We start from the raw sequence: 18,403 nt of genomic DNA, 5'->3' as shown, positions 1-18,403 counted from the left end.
AGCCTGGGCTAATCGGCTTTCTTATGGCTTCTCCCAACACAGATGCAGTTTCTGAGTGCAAATACTCCTAGCCCGTTTCGGTGCTCTGTCAAACAACTTCCTTCAAGCAACACTGCAGATGCTTTGAGCAATTTTGTGCTGAAACAAAGCCGCAGCCCTCCCGTGGGCAGTAGCCCTGTCTCAACTGAGCAGTGAAGATACGGTACAGATGCTGCCAGCCCTTGCACAGCTTGCCTGCCAAGATGTGCCTGGCTTTTAGAAAAAACAAACTAACAAACCACAATTCTATGAGTAGGTATCTAATCCTGTCCAGGGTCTACTGCGGGGAATGTTCTGGCAAACAAACCTTCATAGGAACCGGCTGGTTCTATATGAATCCTTAAATCTTTATGCATTCACGTGGTAGACCTCAAGTTTTGGAGCCAGCAGTGTGGTGGTGCCGGCTTTTGTGGACCACAGCTCTGGGCACAAGGCTTGATCAAACATGTCATGGTTAAACCTTAAACATGAAGCAAATATAAGCTGGAAAAGACTGAAAAATGAAGTTTCAGCTTGCACAGTAACTAACCATGGTTTTTCTACAAGGCGGACCTCGAAGGGAATCTCATGTCTTATTTTCTGTAAACAGAGTTATAAATGCCAACTGATCGTCTGAACTACTGGAACATTTTCTCCATGGTGCTGTGCACAAAGAATCTCAGCAGCCCCAAATGAGTTTGGGGCAGAACCACCCAAATTAGCAGAAAGAGCTAATAAATTAGCCTGACTGCCTGGAGACAATTAGGAGCAATCACCTCAGTGTTTCTGCTGGTGGAAGCATGGTGGTGAGAGCTATAAATAAGGGGTGGGGAGGAGAAGCTTCACCTATTAACAGCTTGGCCTGGTGAGATGCAATGGTTGTGCTGTGGCTGCAGTAGAAAGGTAGGGGTTTAATCAGGAGAAAATATTTTTTATGCAATTTATGTTTGGTCTAATCTAACTTTCTAGCAATGTTGTCCTCGTGAACCTTTCTTTCTGAGTTCAGGATTATATTGGTGAAAGTTGTGGGTGATGCACTACCAAACCTTCCTTCTCATGTTTATCTGCCTTTGGTCAATTTGAAAGGATTCTTTCATTCAGTTAGGAAAAGTACTAATTCATTTGATAAAACCCAAGTTGTTTTGCACACACTTACTCCCAGGGTGGCACGGTCCTTTCTCTTGCGTTAAATAAGGTAATCCACAATATTGCATTACTATCGTATTCCTAAATGAGTGTGTGGTGAAGTGTCTGTTCTTAGGGGATGCTTCTTGCACTGGGCAAATATTTAAGAATCACGATAAAAATCCGTTTTGTTTAGTTAGTGCTTGAATTATGCTGCGAATTATCCAAAGCACACTACGTTTGTTTCCACACTGAGCAATTGCAAGTCAATGTGGATATAAAAAGTCTGATATAACAACAGAGCAACACATAACCCAAATGTCTGCAAGGCACAGAGGACAGTTTATTTTGAGTCCAAATGTCAGGTAAGGACCCCCCGCCTCGACTCTCCCAGATGAAAAGCCCAAATTCATGTGTTGGGAATGTAAATCACAGAAGACTTTTTTCCTGAGTTCCCTTGCCTGCTTTGCTGCAGTGGATGTTTGCTATGGAAGGCTTGACAAATCTGTATAGCCACAGAGGTTGATAATAGATGATCTAATCTAGCGCTCCTGGCAGGAAAATAAAAATCAGGGCTGTTGTAAGGTCGAAAGCAAGCCTTTCTTTTCTGGCGCTAGTCATTGCTCAGTAACGTTTTAGCAAATGTTAGAAAATAAATATAGATTTTGATCCCAGTGTAATATGATTTAAATGCAACATATCCATCCCCTTGATCTTTATTCACATTTAAGGCAAATTGATGAGAAAGAGAACAGGAGCTCTGACTTCTGAAAAGCATTGTTTTTCAATTTTTCCATTAAGAAAATAACATTTTTACCCAAAGACACTTTCACTGGGGAGGGGGTAGAGGGGAGGACAGCTTTTCTTTCACCATAATTTGCACTAGAGAACTGCAAAATCCGGTAGTTCCAAGTAACTCTTGTTTAAGGGTTCAAGAACGTTTTATATGTTGTAAGTTTTGGAGAAGGCAGAGTTAATATCATGGTTCTGTAGGACTGCTAGATAGTGTTGACTAAGGGGGAAACTCTAAGAAAAGCTACTCATCATTTCCAAAGTAGTTTCAAATATTCCTTTAAAAATCATTTGTTTCAGGGAGGATCTCCAGGGAAGTTTTGAAACAGAAGCGTTTAGAAATGTTGAAATTGCTGTCGAAAGGGAATAATGAATTTCCATTGTATCTTAGTGTAATAGCTTTAAAAAGCAGAAGGCAGTACCCTCTCCTGATCCCACTGAAAACAGAGCGCAGAAAAAGAAGGCGAGCTGCAAGAATTAGGCTTTTTGTTACGGGAAATATTTTCTCCTCCTGACAGTTTATCCTCCCACAATGTGGGTATTATTCTGAGACTGGCTTTCTAAATCTTCCTGCTTGCCAACTGCCTTGAGAACACCTGATAATTGTGTTCTGCCCAATGCATTTTGCTAAGCAGAAGCTTTTTGTCTGGGGCAGGGGTTGAAGAGCAATCCCTGTGCATGAGGCACGGGAGGTGCAGAATTCCCAGCCAAGGAGCTGGGCTGGGCTTTGGGCTTTGGACACCAGTTTTAGGCTGGTGAAAGAACGAGGCTTTTTATTTCACTTTGGCACTAGATGGGGCTAAGGGACTAAACAAGAAATGAAAAAGCACTGGCTGAGCCCTGGAATGTGAAATATCCCAGGAAAAGAGGACAGAAAAAGCCTGCAGAGGCAACCGGTGCTCCTCAAGCCCCTTTGCTCCCACAGCTTTATTACAAAAAACAGATTCTGACTCTTAAGATACTGGTTTGTCAGCACATCTGAAAGGCCAGTGATGAATTTTAAGATGGGGCGAGGTGTGAACCATGGATGGGACCTCACAAGCGTGACCCCCTTTGGGACAACTCTTCCAACGGAGCCTTTCCCTGTGTGTTGCAAAGAGTTTTTTCCAGGAGCAATGTCCAAATGTCCAATGCTCCTTGGCCTCCAAACCTGCAGCAGTGCTCCGTGGGAAGAGCTAATTTTGATGGAAGCAGAAACAGATACTCTTACTTTAGTGTTTTACTTACATTTTTTGTGTGTGTGTGTGTGTGTGTGCTGCTGCCCATAGTTGTAAGAGAAAATTGGCTTTTAAAATACACAAGAAACCTTCTATTTCAATTGTTATTCCCTGGATTTTCACCTCACATCCTATCCAGGTGAAAGACCTGCTGGTTATCAAGTAAGGCAGGGAAATGGCATACTTTATTCTGGAACGCAATGTCCCTTGACTGCCACAGTTAAGGATCTTAACGATCCTTATCAATCCTATGGTAAAGACCTGTTGTCCTACCAGGTTTTGCCCGTATCAATGTGAGCGTTAGGATCTGTTTGTGCACACAAGCAAAGATTTCAGTAAAACTGAGCAACCAGCTGTTTTCTCATTCGCTCTATGAGCGTGGAAGCACTTAATGAAATTGCTTAAGGTTTAATGATTTGTATGACGCAAGGGATATTTTCCTGCTGTCAGTCCTGGGCCAATCTCAAATTGCTTCAGGATGTGAACATGAGAAAACACACCCAAACAATTTAATTTGAAATGCCTCATGTACCTGGTGAGAGATTATCTGCTCTGGTTGTATCGTTTCTTGTATTTTAAATCCTCTAGCAGCAGGAGTTCCCGTTTGTTGCTCACTTGTTTATTGCCCAAATGCTTAAGTGTCAAATAATAGCACAGGGGTGAGGGAATGGGCTTTTTGGAGGGAAGCACCGAAGAAATCCAGAAACCCTTTTAAACCTGCAGTTTCATCTTTTAGAAACAGGTTGGAACAAGCTCTGGGAGAAAAAACAGTGCTTTGGGTCACGGTCACCAACCAGAGCTGTAGGCAATGAGGACAGACTCACTCTAGAGAAGCAGCTTTGGGGCAAGACAGACTTTTTAGTGCACAATTACCGTTTAATTCCGGATGGTGCTGAGCCAGCTTCAGCTTGTCTGTCCTTGACTTTGCAGCCGATGTAGGGGTCACTTTTGACATGGGATTTCTACCTTCCTTCTTTTGTCAGTGTTGAGTAGAGATGTTTGTTTGGATTGGGAACAGCCTTTCTCTTGTGTTTGTGCAAAAACTCTAGTCTTCACCTCTCCTCATCCTTTTTTTTGCAAACATTTAAGGGCTTGAAACCTTTCTAAGTGGGTAGCAAGCATTGTTTCTTTGCATCCAGCAAAAAAACCCACCCTAAACTGAGGATGTAGTTGCAAAAGCTGGCACCCTTACTGAATCCTGAAACTCCCTGCTCCGTTGCAAACGAAGCACATGGCACTAAAGACCTCAAACCATTCCCCTTGGCTGTACAACACAGGCTTCTCACAACATCAATAACGTTTTTTTGATCATGAGGGTAGCAATTTCCACTGGGTAGATGAAACTCGGAGGACGGTGCTCCAGCAGCAGTTAGGGGGCATTCCTTTTTGAAAGGCGAGGGGTGGGAAGGTGAAGGAGCGTGCCCCTGGAATCGCGCGCTGGTTTGGTGCTAGACAGGAACAATATGTTAAAGACAGCAGGGGAGGGGGGGGCGATGCCACCAACCTTCCTCCCATGCAAGTTTTAATTTTACCTCTGGACTCAGCTGAGATGTGCCATTGGGCCTTGTGAGAAGACAGTTTCTTTAGAACTAAATTTGGCTTCCGAGGAGGAAGCGTGCGTAGCAAGATGTCACAACGCAGAAGCGTTCTGTAGAAGTATTCTGGGTAGAGTTTCAGAATTAGGTTAGACCTTGCAGCGGGGCAAAGGAGTGAAGCCAGCTAGCAAACTCGTTTTCTGTATTCAAGTTTTCCCCAGCTTCTGCAGAAAGCTGAGAGGCAGCTCAATTCATGCAACGAACTTGTGACTGCGAGAGCTTTGTGGGTTTCACCACAAGACAGTTGGCAGCTGATCTCCTTGTGCTGGGAAAAGTTGTGTTTTGGAGGCGGTGCATTACTTCCAACGGATCTAAGGGAAATTGCCCACTGGAGGCCTTTGGCTTGGGGGGGATTAGGTTATAATTTGATCAAGCAAGGGGTGAGACTTTGCAATGCTCCACCTGAATGTTGCTGCAAAAAAGACTTTCTTGATCCTAAGGCGTTCACATGGAAAAAATACATATTCTGTCTTTTTTAGATGTGAAACCCACCTTAGTGCTTTGATTCTCTCATGACAAGTCCCTGCTTGAGCCCACCACATGACAAGAGACAATGTGGCTGGTGATGGAGTTAGAGCCTGGGGGTCCCTCTTATCTCATTCCTCTTCTTTCATAGCTGTTATTATAATAAAGCCTAGACTCACAGCTGGAATGGGAATGGAAAACTGTAGCTGCAATTAAACCTCCTTCCCAAAGCCTTTGCAGGTTGTGTTTTTACTGTCCCAGGAGGATGTCTTTTAGTCTGGTGAGACCAGAAGAGTGGAGATGTGCATTTCTTTAACCTTTAGAATATATGTGCAAATGGCTTTAATACTTGGTTCATGAAACTGAGGTTCTGCAACAGCAGCAGGGATGCTGTCAGATGAACAGGCAAACTTTATTTTAAAGACGTTTTTTTGCTTGAAACATCAGCTTGGGGCATTGAAAATAATCTGTTTTCAAACTTCTGAAACTTCCTCTCGACTGGGGGTAAGTTCTCTGTCATCCTAAATCCCTTTTCATGTGCTCTGGTAAAATAAAGCAGCTTCAATCTGGGCAGAAATGGCCACGCTGAAAGCTGTACGGGAGCTGTACACTGGCACAGCTCCCAGGAAAAGATGTTTGAGAGGCAACGGCAGAGTATGCTTTGCAGTACTTATTTCTAGGGATCATGTACGGCAAGGGGAAGCAGAGTGTAAAGCCAAGCAGCCTAGAGGGTTAGGTCATAGCCTGGATCCCTTCTTGGAATGGGATGTGAGGAGACCAGAAATAATTACAAAGTCTGCAGAGAAGTCTTGTATCTTTTTCAACCTTCTTTTCCACACTGGCTGGTTTTAGCTCTCTGCCATGCTCTTACTTTCCTGTGCTACATCAGAAATAAACATTTTCTATTCACTTTTGATGGAAAAAATAGAGCTTGAACAGCTCCTGAAAGGTGATTTTGAGGATGTGGGTCTAATCTGCCTTTTGAAACTACTGAGCATCCCCAGGTCTCAAAGGAAGACTTTGAACGTTGCTTTACACCTACTGAAATTCAAATCTTTCTGCCTGTGTCCGACCTGAAGTTTGCCTTAGTTTAGTTTTCAACTCGGGATAGTTGAACTGGTGCTAAAGCACGTAGGGCTTTGGCTCTGAGAAATCCCACATAGGGATGTCTGAAAAAAATTGCCTACATGAAACCTCAACGCATGGTAGGGTAGAAATACCAGCAGTTGCTTGGCTCTGCCACCATCACTCTCAATCAAAGAGTAGTTGAATGCAGGATTTTGAGTGTTTGTGTTGATAATCCCCCACTAAGCAAGTCTTACGTTGTAATTTTTGCTTTACAAGTCAGCTCCGTGCTTAGATGAAGAGGCTTGCTCAAGGTAACACAAGTGTTGTGACAAAGATGGGAACTAAACGCTGCCAGTGGAGAACTTCCAATCAGTGGAGCATCTTTTTCTCTGAAAAAACCCTTCCTAGATAATTTACTGACAGCAACCTGGATGCCATTAAGATTGCTGGATGTGAGTGTCAGTGCATGTTGTGGGTATGGAAGTAGATGTAAGTGTGGCTGTCAAAGCAGAGTGTTTATTTGTGTACCTTTCCTGTAAGACCAGTTTTAAAAGACAAAGCCTTTCTAAAAGAAATGAGTCTTGAAAACTGAGTCTTGCTGGGGAACTAACCCAAATAACGTGTTACATTATTTAGGTTGTATGCAATAAAAAATATTCTTGCTCACAATGGAAAGATTTCTTCATGTATACTTGTTTCCGCTGTAAAGTTGATGGATCTGTAATGTACTGCATAATTAAACATTGCAGAGGTATTGCTTTGGAGGGAAACCAAGTAATGAAGGGGATATAGTAAATTTTGGTGATTACAGATACAATTGTTTAGCCCAAGTATAGGATGGTCTTCTTGGCTGATTAAAAAAATATCTGAAAGAACACAATTTTGATTTAAGCTCTGCATTGCTCTGCTAGCAATGGGTTGGGTTATTAAGCTATATTTTTCCATTAATAAAACAAATGTTAATGCATTGTTTGATGCTAATAATGAAACCATTGTAAGAAGCACAGCTACTTCCATTAACATTTATCACCTCATTCACTACACTTTGTCAAGGCTGGGGATGCATTCAATATTTCCTTTTTTTTTTTTTTTCATAAAGCTGGGTTGGGAAGGCACAGCACTGCAGGAACTGTGCTGCCTGCTCAGTCTGCCTGATGTTTGCTGTGTTCCCATGGACAAAGCTGAACCAAGGGCTACAGAGAGCGAAACCTTAAACACGACCATTGAACCATCTGCTACACTGCACCACTGGCTTCATTAAATGGGATTAATTCATAGGAGGGTGAGTCAAGGGAAAAAACCTTCTAACCTCTTCCTGTTCCTGAGGTGTATTAGCAGGCTGTGGAATGCTCCACCAGCTATCATGTTGCTGCGCAGATAAAGACCAGCTCATCCTACAGTTTTTGCACTGCAGCTTGCATCCAGCACAGCAATAAACCTTGCTTTTGAGTTTACCCTGTCCACCAAGGCCAGCATGGGTAGATCTGGCTGTCTTACATGCTTACCTCGAAGCACATGCATGCATTGATCGGGGGATAGAGATGTTTAATACCTTGCCCAGCTCTTTCATAGCTTGGGTTTTAATACCTTGTCCTCAGCATATATTTTTTATATATAAATAATACTCAAGAAGGTCCTCTGAGCTCTTGGGGAAGAGTTCTGGTGTCTTCAGAGGGCCTCAGACTGGGTGTTGCTCAATGCAAGGAGAGAGTCTGAGTCTTTTTCCCAACTCTTTGTCAGAGGTAGTTGTGCATTAATCCTTTTATCCTTGGCAATGTTGTCAGATAGCTGGGGAGAGAACAGGCGATAAAGCACCTGCATGCTGTTTATTCTTACTGTTGTAAAGCTTTGTGCAGGTACTTAAACTGTAGATGTTATAATGCAAACAACTATAGCTGCAGATAAAATCGGAAAATGCCAGCTTAAGAGAATGGCTGGAGTCTCCCCCTCAGTGATTCTGGTACTGCTGCACATGAAATTTCCTCTATGACTGCGTTGCAGAGGGCACAACCAGCTTTCTGATGCGCTGGTGTTCAGTACAAGATGTTTTCGAGGTCTGCTGGAGCTTTTGGAACAGGGACACGCTATCCACAGGTGTCTGTCACAAATAGGATGTCAACAGCTTCAATCAGAAATAAATGGAGTTGAAGGCAAAATATGTTCCTAGGTATCTGAGGGCTGCAGCCCACAGCTGTGCCCTCTTCATCCAGAGCAGAAACTTTATTTTGAAGGACTATAAGGGAAGCACAGTTGGTGAGTCAAAGGCATGAGCATGAATATCTGTAGCCAAGCAGGTTCAAAGAAATGCTGCTGTGCTATTAAGGAGAATGTTTCTGAGTTCTCTAGCAGCATGACAGTATCAATTCTAAAATATAACAATTTACAAATGCGGCTCCAAAAGTAAACAGAGACAAAGATATTCTTTGTCTTACCAAAGAATAATCTGTTGTGTCAAGACTTGGAAGAAGACTTGGTGGAAAAAAAAGCAATTGAAGTAGAAATGCTGGCTTTTGAATAGTGCCAGAGTAGCATTTATTTAAGTGGCCAGTATTTAGAGTTGTGTTGGTGACTCTTCTCTCAGCGGGGTTAGACACAACTCGACACAGGTTGTCTTTTCCTGCTGAGATTATTTCTCTGATTTATGGCAGTCTCCAGGCTCACGGCGTTAGATACTGGACAAAAACATGAGGTTCAGTGCCCTGAAGCTTTTGGGGAGAGCCAGGGAGAGCAGCAGCCTTGGGTTTGGGGGTTCAAAGGGTTGCTCTACCCTCCAGTGCCCTTGTGGGAGGTCGTTTGGTCTTGCTGTGCCTGGTTGCCCATCAGGTGTCCCCACTGTCTTGCCTTGAGTGAGCTCCTACCAGCCAGGGCACAGGGTTACAGCTGCCGTTTCACCAGTGTTAGTGGGGTTTGTAAGAAATATTTCAACTAAAATCTTTAAAGCTTAACCTAAATAACAGATGCAACCTTCTCCACCTCAAATGGAAATAAACTATTTTGGTATGAATAAAATTTTCCATTAGGCTGCAGATGATTATTCCTAGTGGGAAAAAAATATAAACCCCGTTCCTGTCTACAGCTTTGATACCTTCAATGTGTAGCCCTGCCCTTCTGGAGTTATGCCGTAAGCAGACGTGGTGGTTCCCCGTTCACACCCGCAAATCTTCTTTATGATCACCCATGGCTGCTATTCACACAGAGTCATAGTAAAACACCGCTGGCGTTTGGAATAATACTGTAGCAGGGGACTCCTAATCTGTTTTCTCCTGATAACGCTGTTTTGTGTGTTGGGCCACATTAATGTTATATAGTATTAAGTGAAGCAAATACAGTGTGTTTGACTCTCCCTTATAATTATGTATGACACTGTTCAGTAGCTGGAAATAAACTAAGTTTTGACTAAAACATGAGTGTTTCTGCTAACAGTAACTGTAGTGCTTGGGCTCATAATTTCCCTCTTGAGCAGAATCTTTATTTTTTTCTGAAACACTTAAGTGGTACTGTTTAGGTTTTATTAGTCTTTTTTGGTTTGCCTATATTCTCCAAAGCGTCCCTCTTCAACTCACATAATTTTGATTGAATTCAATAGAATGCTTCTCCTTTCTGTATTAATGAATCTGTATTGTTTCTGAAATACTGTCCCAAATATTGTGGGGTTTTTTTTTTAATTTGGCTCTTTTATGAAAGAGAGGAACATAAAGAGAATACAGCTGTTGACACCAACTGTTAGAGCAGCACACTGATGGATATAGCCTCTTGCTCAGGTATAAAGCATAAAATTCTGTTCTACAGACAATTGCTTTCACATCAAACAAGGCTGGAAAAATAATTAATTGTTGAAGAGGTTTTGCATTTTGAAAATCGCTCTGTAGGGGAGTGTCGTGCTTTCCTACAGGGCACACGGGTGAAGTCGGCATCGTCCGTGTTACACCACCGATGGACAAGATGGTGAACGTTGCCAAGGATCACATTAAGACCTTGAGCATCACTTGCTGTATTCAGGATTCACCACTGGATCAGGCCTGCAAGAGCAGGTGGTAGAAGTGACCATCACCCACGCTGACGCCTTGTGCTATGAGCCAGCTTTGCCTTTTGTCTAAATCTGAACAGAGGCATAAGAATTTTGTAGGAAGCATGTGAAAGCACCTTTCCTGCAGGATCTGGGGTGAATGCTTCGTTAGTTGTGTTACTCTTGGGATGAGGCCAATGAAACTGGACGCACAAAGCATGTGCGGGTGGTGGTGGCTTGCTGAGAGCATCGAGGCCCTCCGTGTAGGCACGGGTCAGCTGGCTGCTGCGTCTTTTGGTGTATCTGGGGTGTCGCAAGCAACAGCGTTGTCCTTGAATGTTCACAGCAGACAAGGGCTGCCTGTGAGTACTGTGGGCTGGACACGTTGCTCTGCTACTTGTCAATGTTAGTGCAGTGGTGGATGTGTTCAGGTTGCCTGGGGGAGGGAAGGGATGGACAAGGATGGATCACCAGCTGATGATTGATGTTGTAGAGCAGCCTTTCTGCTACTGTGGCCAGAAAAGGGATACCCTTTCTTGCTGCTGGTGAGAAAAAATACCTTTTAAAATCAGGTGTTCTTGGTCTGCGTACTTCTAGTTGTGGTTGGCTTGTGGATTCTGAGCTCCCTGGAACTGCACCTCAGCCACTGCTTCCCATATGCTCGCTTGGCTTGTGTGACTCTTTTATAAAGCTTTTGGAAGGGCTTGATGGGCAGTCATCCAAGAGGAGCCATATCTTTCTTTGCAGATAATGTTGTCTCTGTTAACAGCAGAAAATAATCAAATATTTAAGGAGGGTTGGATAAAAGCCTTACAAAGAACAATTAATTTGATGCACTGGAGGTTTGCAGATCAATTCTCAGCCTTGAGCAGCCTTACTTGACAAGCCTAAGTGATATTGTCACAAAAAAGGCCTGTCTGTGTGACTTGCACGTTTTTTGATCATTCCTTGCTTGCTCTATGTGCACCGGTACAGGAGACTTCTCCATCATCACCATCCATCCAGGCGATCTTTTAAAGCACGCTGATGTAAACCAAGCCGACACCTTTTTCCCCCCAGCATTCACTTCCCACCTCTCCACCAGCTTGCTTTGTGGGGTGCAACATCAACGTGTTATCTGTCGCGCTGTCATTGTTCCTCTGTGTTTGATGCTTCCTGTGATTGCCCCAGCCTTTGGCACACCACGGGCTGTATCTTTCTTCTGCCTTGACAGCCAGTGGGGTTTTTCCCTCCCTTTGCCTGGGAAGCATGGACGATTTGATTTTGTTTCCCTGCTCAAACAGTTGTGTGGAGCAGCCTTGTGTGACAGGCGAGGAAATGATACAGCATCTGAGCTGGGTTTTAATCAGGCCTAAGAGATGGTCTGATTTTTTTTTTAAAGATAAGTAGGACCTTTCCCCATCCCTGGCTGCCTTACCTTCTGCTCTGCAGTGCTTTCTTGGTTGTGGGGAGGCAGTGAACCTGCGTTTCTGTTCCAGCTGTCTTGGTTGTCGTACTCGGTGCCTGTTTGTATGTAAGCGTAACATAGCAGCTATTTGAGCTTTGTCTTCATGAAAAAAGGTGTGTATCCTGATGTGACGTGGGTCGATACCTGAATGAACGCAAGGAGTGTGCAACTAACACGTGAGAAAGCTGCAGTGAGCCTTTTGCCTAGGAAAGTAGCAAAGCCTGTGGTTGCAATATCTGAAGCCCTTGCTTCAGAAGTGCTCTGGCTGTGATGGCACCTACTTACTCCCACCAAGAGCTGCTGCAGACCCCGTACCAAAGGTGGCTGGAACACATCTCGGGTACACAGGTGTGTGTGCGCCTTCCCTCCCCTAGTTTTGTCGTAGCAAACAAGAACAGCCTCAAGATGCACTGTGCAGAACAGAAGAAACTGCCAATGATTACACCTCCACCAGAAAACAGCAAATGCCCTTTAACAAACTACTGAAAAATAAATACTTTTGAGACCCTGATTTTTTTGTAATTCATTATTCTGTACTGATTTTTTTTGATGCTTAAGATCCTGTAATCTTGTCTTTCTATTATTTTTACCTCTAGATAGGTAAAACTGATTTGCCTACGAATGCTTGCAAGAGCTGTCATGAGGACTTTGTGATTCCAAAAGACAAGGTGGTTGTTAATAAGACCTGTTAACAAGCTTAGAGATGCTCAGGTGACAAGCAGGCTCATGAACGCTGCAGGCAGTGGTTAGAAGTTGCTCTGTGCTGCTAAGTACCTGCCCTTAGGTCTCTTGAAGTCTTTTAGTCAGTTATAATGCTTAAGGCATATAATGTTGCAGATTCAGCATTTTAAATAGGCTCTGCTGGACTTGGAGCCTATATTAATGGAAGATTTTCAAGCTTGGTGTAGTGACAACACAAAACCCCAAGTCCTCAGCTGTCATTTTTCCATGAAACTTCCATGCTTGCTCCCTGAGAACCTAAAGAGTGTAGTTTACTTGATCTTTGCTGCTGTTCAGAAAATTCTCCAGGAGAACAGCTGAAAGCACACTGTGTGGTTTTGTAGTGTTTCCGGGATGCTCTGGTCCTCTCTGCTGTGTTCTTTAGTACCTAAGCCATGCCGATTCTCTTTGAACAAATATGTTGTTGCAGGTTTAGTGGTAGAGTGTATGATTTTATAGTACCAGAAATAGAAGAGGCTAAAACCTGGTGTTCTATAAACACTGACGTTCTGTGCAGTGGTCCTACAGGCTTTCAAGCCACAAGTAGATTTTCAAGAAAACACATTTACTTGCTTGAAGCTGGAAGAGTGTCTTGTGGAGCACAGAGAGGAATATCTGGTAGAGCTGACCACCAGAGCTGCCACGTCTCCTAACACTCATTCCCTGCTTGTACGACCGGATCATCTTTTCCCTTCCCTTTAACATTCTTTTGTGTCTGGCACTGTGGCTAAACCAGCGGGGTTGGTAGGCACAGCGGACCGGTGAACCTAGCAAAAACGGCATCTCTGGCCCATCCGCTCATCAGTTATTTTTCCTCCAGGCTCAGAAGGTGTAATTAAACCTGCTCACGTAATTGTCAAATTCTTTGCCTTTTAGTTTCTCTCTGCTTTTTAACTACAAGTTCCCCTGCCCTGTCCGAGAGGAACAAAGTCCTCATTTTGCATTGTTTTCATGGCTGATAGAGAAACATTCTGTGTGCACGCTCCACTTTTCTGCAAGAAACTAGATTTGGGCAGTTTCCATCCGTACAGTGCAGTTGCTCTCCTGAAGGTCACTTTACCTGCTGTTGCAGAAACCTCCAGCATCTAACTAGAACACAGTGGAATACCGTCGTTTGTTTCTTGTAGTTAGGATTGTGCATCTATATATTAGTTGATGAAGTTATTTGCAGCTCAGCCGTTTCCATGTGTTTGACTTGTTTGTTCTTTAATAGTATACAGGGAAGGAAGATACAAGGCCTGTCTTGTCCTTTAAATCTGTATTCCACTGGTGTCTCATCTGCTTAATACATTTCCTTTACAAATCTAGACTTATGTTTTAGCTTAATGCCAGCAAGAGCTCTGGAAGGATTTATTCTTCTGGACCCTAATGTAAAATGAGTAATGCTAGAACTGGCTCCCTTGGTAGCAGCAACACATTTTACTACTGATTGTCAGAAACAATAAAAAAGAGAATAAGTTGGTAGTTTCTGTGCTATTTGCTTCCTGGGACTTTTGTCCTGAATTAACCTCCACAAATATATTGCATGAGTAACTTTGGAGAAGTACTCAGCATGTGTGTAGGACAGAAACTGGGAAAAGAAATCAGGTTGTTGCTACAATTTTTAGTAATAAATATCAAGGAAATAAGAGTATACGTGACCCATTGTGCAGCAAGTGTCAGCGTCCCGCTGTCTTCTTCAGGGGATAGAAGTCACCCACTGCCGACATGTATATCGCATATGCATAGCTGCAATAAATGGTATTCCAACTTTGCCTTTAATCTGACACAATCTGGGTGTGCTCTGCAGGTAAGGCTCAGTTCAAGGCTCCTGGAATTTTAATTTTCTTTCAAAATACATTAAAAAGTCCTAAGATTTGTCGTATGCTGGGTCCCCGCGCAGCCTGAGGTCCCAGCGATTAAGGTGTTCTTTTAAAGCAATGGTTAATCACTTGGCTCAGCATCAGTACTCATCAGAAGCAGGATTTGTTTTATTGGTTTTGCTGGGAAATGCAAGTACTTTCTGCTCTATTTATAGAATAGATGAGTATGTCCTTATTTTATAGATACAAATACTATGAGAACTAATTTGTTAACAACCATCCCAGGCTTGGCTAAGTGGACAGAGAGATCTTAAGTGCTGAGCGTGCTCCGTAGCTTTTTCAGTAAGAAGTTATAGAAAGTTATAAAGCGAAAACTAATGTTTGTATTTCAAATTGAAAGGAAAACAAGCTCGATATTTGAAAGCTGGTGGGAAGCCCCCCGTTACAGCATGTCAGGAGTGTTTTCAGACTGCCCCACCTGCAGCTCCATAAAGTTCCTGAGCTATTGCTTGGGTTTAATTCCCTTTTTTGCTGCAGACATTTCCTTGATGCCGTAGATTGATGGCTTTTTCTGCTCTGTCTGAATGGAATTACAATGATTTACCTCTAGATTTGTTGATATGACAAAATATCCCCAGGGATAGAAACTTCCTTTGCGAAGGAAGCTAATGGCGAAAGATGTCTTCATGTTTCCAGGTTTTATGAAGATGTTATCTGGGGAGGGGAGGGTGGAAATCCCAGGAAAACAACCTTTCTTTTCAGCTTTATATCTCTGCATTCCCTGAGGTAGTTTGTCTGTTCACAAGCTTCTTCTGATCTTACTCTTTTTCAAGGGAACTGCATACAGTAGAACGGTTCCCCCACCCCCTCCAAGTTTTGGCTGTGTTTATTTTTTTGGAGCATTTAATTTTTGGCTTTTTAATTGCACACATACGTGTTTGGACAGAGCTGTGGGTAGTGACTTGGAATAAAAGCCTGTGTGGCGTGGCATACGTTTGGGGGAACTGGCTTTTCACATTCAAGATGTGAGCCCACCAAATCCCTTTGAAGTTTCCAAATCTGAAGCCGTTCCCTTTCAAGAACATTAAAATTGTGGTAAACAGGGCTGAAAATGGGCAAAATGAGCTGCTGAGGAATGCTGAAGAATCTGCTGTGAGAGTTAACATCTCTTGCACATCATTTAGTCTTAAAATACTTTGTACCTGGTATTTAGCGTTCTAATAACGTACTACTAAAACCTCAGCTACTCCCCTTCTTTTTTGGGGTGAGGAGGGATAGTTGAGGGAACCAAGAACCTTTGGGATATTGGGATAAATCATCCCAAGGTCCTGTGTAATTCAGGAGAGCTGCTGGCAGCGAGAGCCTCTTCCAAAACCCCTTCCCAGCTGCCCAGGCTGGACCTGAGGCTTGCTGAAGCCAAGGGGAGCCTTTCCATTGACTTGATCAGGCTGCAAACCCTGAAAGGGGCACCAGGTTTTGTTGGGTTTAGCTGTAGAGCTTTCAGGTTTAATTGCTCAAAGCTCTCCTCCCAGGTGCTCTGCACGTGTCTGTCCTCGCGGGTCATGTCCGTCACTCTGGCAGCTTGCTTCATGCCACGGTTTGGGGTACTGGGCCAGGCTGGCTAACCCAACAGCACCTGGGGAACGATTGAATTCATCTTTCCAAGCAAAACCAGGGAAGGTTTAGTGCTACAAGAGCAGATGCAAACCCTGCTGCCTTCCAGCTGCGCTGCAACACAGTTGTACACGTGCAGGATGCTCGAGGCCATCGACTGGTGCAAAGGATTTACAAAATGCTGCCAGCAAACCTAAAGTTAATCTTGGGTTTTGTGAAGCTTAAAGAATGTATCACCTCAGAACAGAAAGTGCCCTTTTTATTAGGAAATGTTTAAATTCTTTCTTTAGAGCTTTTTGAATATATTTGGAAACTTGCTGGGAAATGTTGATGTTAGAGATGGTGGAAAAAATTGAAGAGTGGGGATACGAAAGCTGTTAAATAGTTTTAAGAATCTTCCTTTGGTTCTCTCTCCTGTTTAATAATTAAAAGCATCAACAGTTATAACATTTTTCTCAACTAATAAGGAAATGATCCAACCAAATTTACAGAGGAAAACATCCTGAATCTTTTAAGGAGAGGAGCCTTGCAGGGTCTAGCACCCCCCATGTTATTGTTAATCAAAAAACTTTAATTTTTGTGACTGTCACAGAAGGAGTAAACTGAAGTTGATGTGAGAAGAGGCTGGAGGGAAAGGGCTTCATCCTTTTCTCCAAGGAGCTCAGGTGAGGAAGCATTACTTCTGTCCTTGGCCAAAAGATACTGTCCAGGGTTTTAAAGCAGGGACCTGTCGCCTTCTGATCCCTGTAGGGTGCTGTCTTATGTAACGCTGATCCACGTCATCCTTAATGACCTAATAAGATGTCTAATGAGTTCATGCCTTCATTCCACCTCCAGGTCTCTGCCACCATTTGGGTCTTAGCAGGGAATGATGCTCTTCTACAGCAACGTCCTCTGATTTAACCTTTGCCGCTCCATGGCTTATGCTGTGGCATTTTGTGATAGATGTGTTAAGCTACACAAATAAGTTCTTTAGAGCAGTTTCTTTGGCTCATGTTTTACGGCAGTGCAAGAGGTTAGGGTTGGGAAGCAGAGCAGACCCAACCGTGTTTCACTTTCAATGAGTTTTGGACAAAACTGTCCTGTTAAATATTTTCCTCTTGCTCCTGTGATTGTGAAGTTGCTCTTCAGCACCCTCACTGCGCTGCAAAGGGCCCGATAAAGATTTTTACATTTGTTTTATGTTTGTTGGACTCCACTTCCAGAGGTTTAAAATCTAATATTCCACCTGTCCTTCCTATCCTTCACTTGAGAAGGACGAGAGGCAATTAGAATCACCAGCGGTGTCAGGAACATGACAAGAGCTGACGTTTTTAGGTTGTTGCGCGTTCCTTGCAATGGATGGCTCTGCAGTAATTGTCACATCTCATCTTTGTCTCCTGCCATGTAGCTTGCTTTTTGAAAATGCTGCTGGGCTTTCCAAATTGCAATACTTTAGAAACAACCCCCCCTTTAAAAAAAAAAAAAAAAAAAAAAAATCTGGACAGAAGTATACTGCTGCACTTGCTGTAGTGCCATGGAAATAGTTGGCCACCAGTGCCATGCAGAAAGGCAGAGGAGCGCGTGTTTCAGCTCAGAGTTGCTGTCAACAGCCATTGTGTGTTTACATGGTCATAGCCCAAAAGGAAAATCACACATTTTCAGTTTGCTGTGATTGGGAAGCAAACTTTGCATCGCAATTCATCCAAGGCAGCCATCACTGTGTTGAGAAGTTGGCTGTAAATGAGACATACAGGATGAACAGTAAAAAAATTTTCCTACTATTTAGCCAGTTTACTCTGGTAGAATCCATGTTCATCACATCTGGCACGGCTGGATAAGTGATTATAAAATGTGGAATGGTTTTTGCCTCAGAGTTTATGATTTAAATAAATAGTTTATACCGCAAGGAGCTTGGGGTTGAAGCATCCATCTAAAAACTGCTCAGGGAACAGTGATGCAGAGATACCTGGGCAAGCTGGGTACCAAAATCGCCCCATTCATAGATGGGAGTTGATGGCGTGGAGTAAAAATTGTGATTTGAATGAAAGCCCTTAAGTTTTTTTTTTTCCTGGCTCATGTTCATTCCTGGCCTACCACTTTAAACCTTATTTTTGGAGAACTTCAGTGAGGACTTGAAATAGTTTGCAGCTGTGAGTGTCAGCTCTAAAAAGGAAAAATAAACACTGGCTTTGAACACCTGTGAGTTTGGGATTTGGCTGCAAGCTCTGCACTGCTTCCTCATCTCTTGTTGGTGTATACATAATCGTGCTTATGATCTGTAAGAGAGATGTTTAAAATACAATTTAGGTGAAGCATGACTCTCCATTTGGTAAATAGCAGAAGGAAATACAGAGGAGGGAAAGGAAATTTGAGATTTTTCAGATACGCAAATGGGATGCTGGGGCTGGGTGTCTATGTCTGATTTGCTTAAAGCTTTGATTTATTTATTTGGAAAAGTGAGCTGCAAACTTTTAAAAAATGACTTCCTAAATTGGAATAATTTTGTGCGCAAAATCAGCTGAAGAATAGAGCTTGTAATGGTGAATGATGCA

This window comes from Falco rusticolus, chromosome 20, assembly GCF_015220075.1.
Source record: "Falco rusticolus isolate bFalRus1 chromosome 20, bFalRus1.pri, whole genome shotgun sequence".
NCBI lineage: Eukaryota > Metazoa > Chordata > Aves > Falconiformes > Falconidae > Falco > Falco rusticolus.
This window is presented reverse-complemented; position numbering follows the sequence as displayed.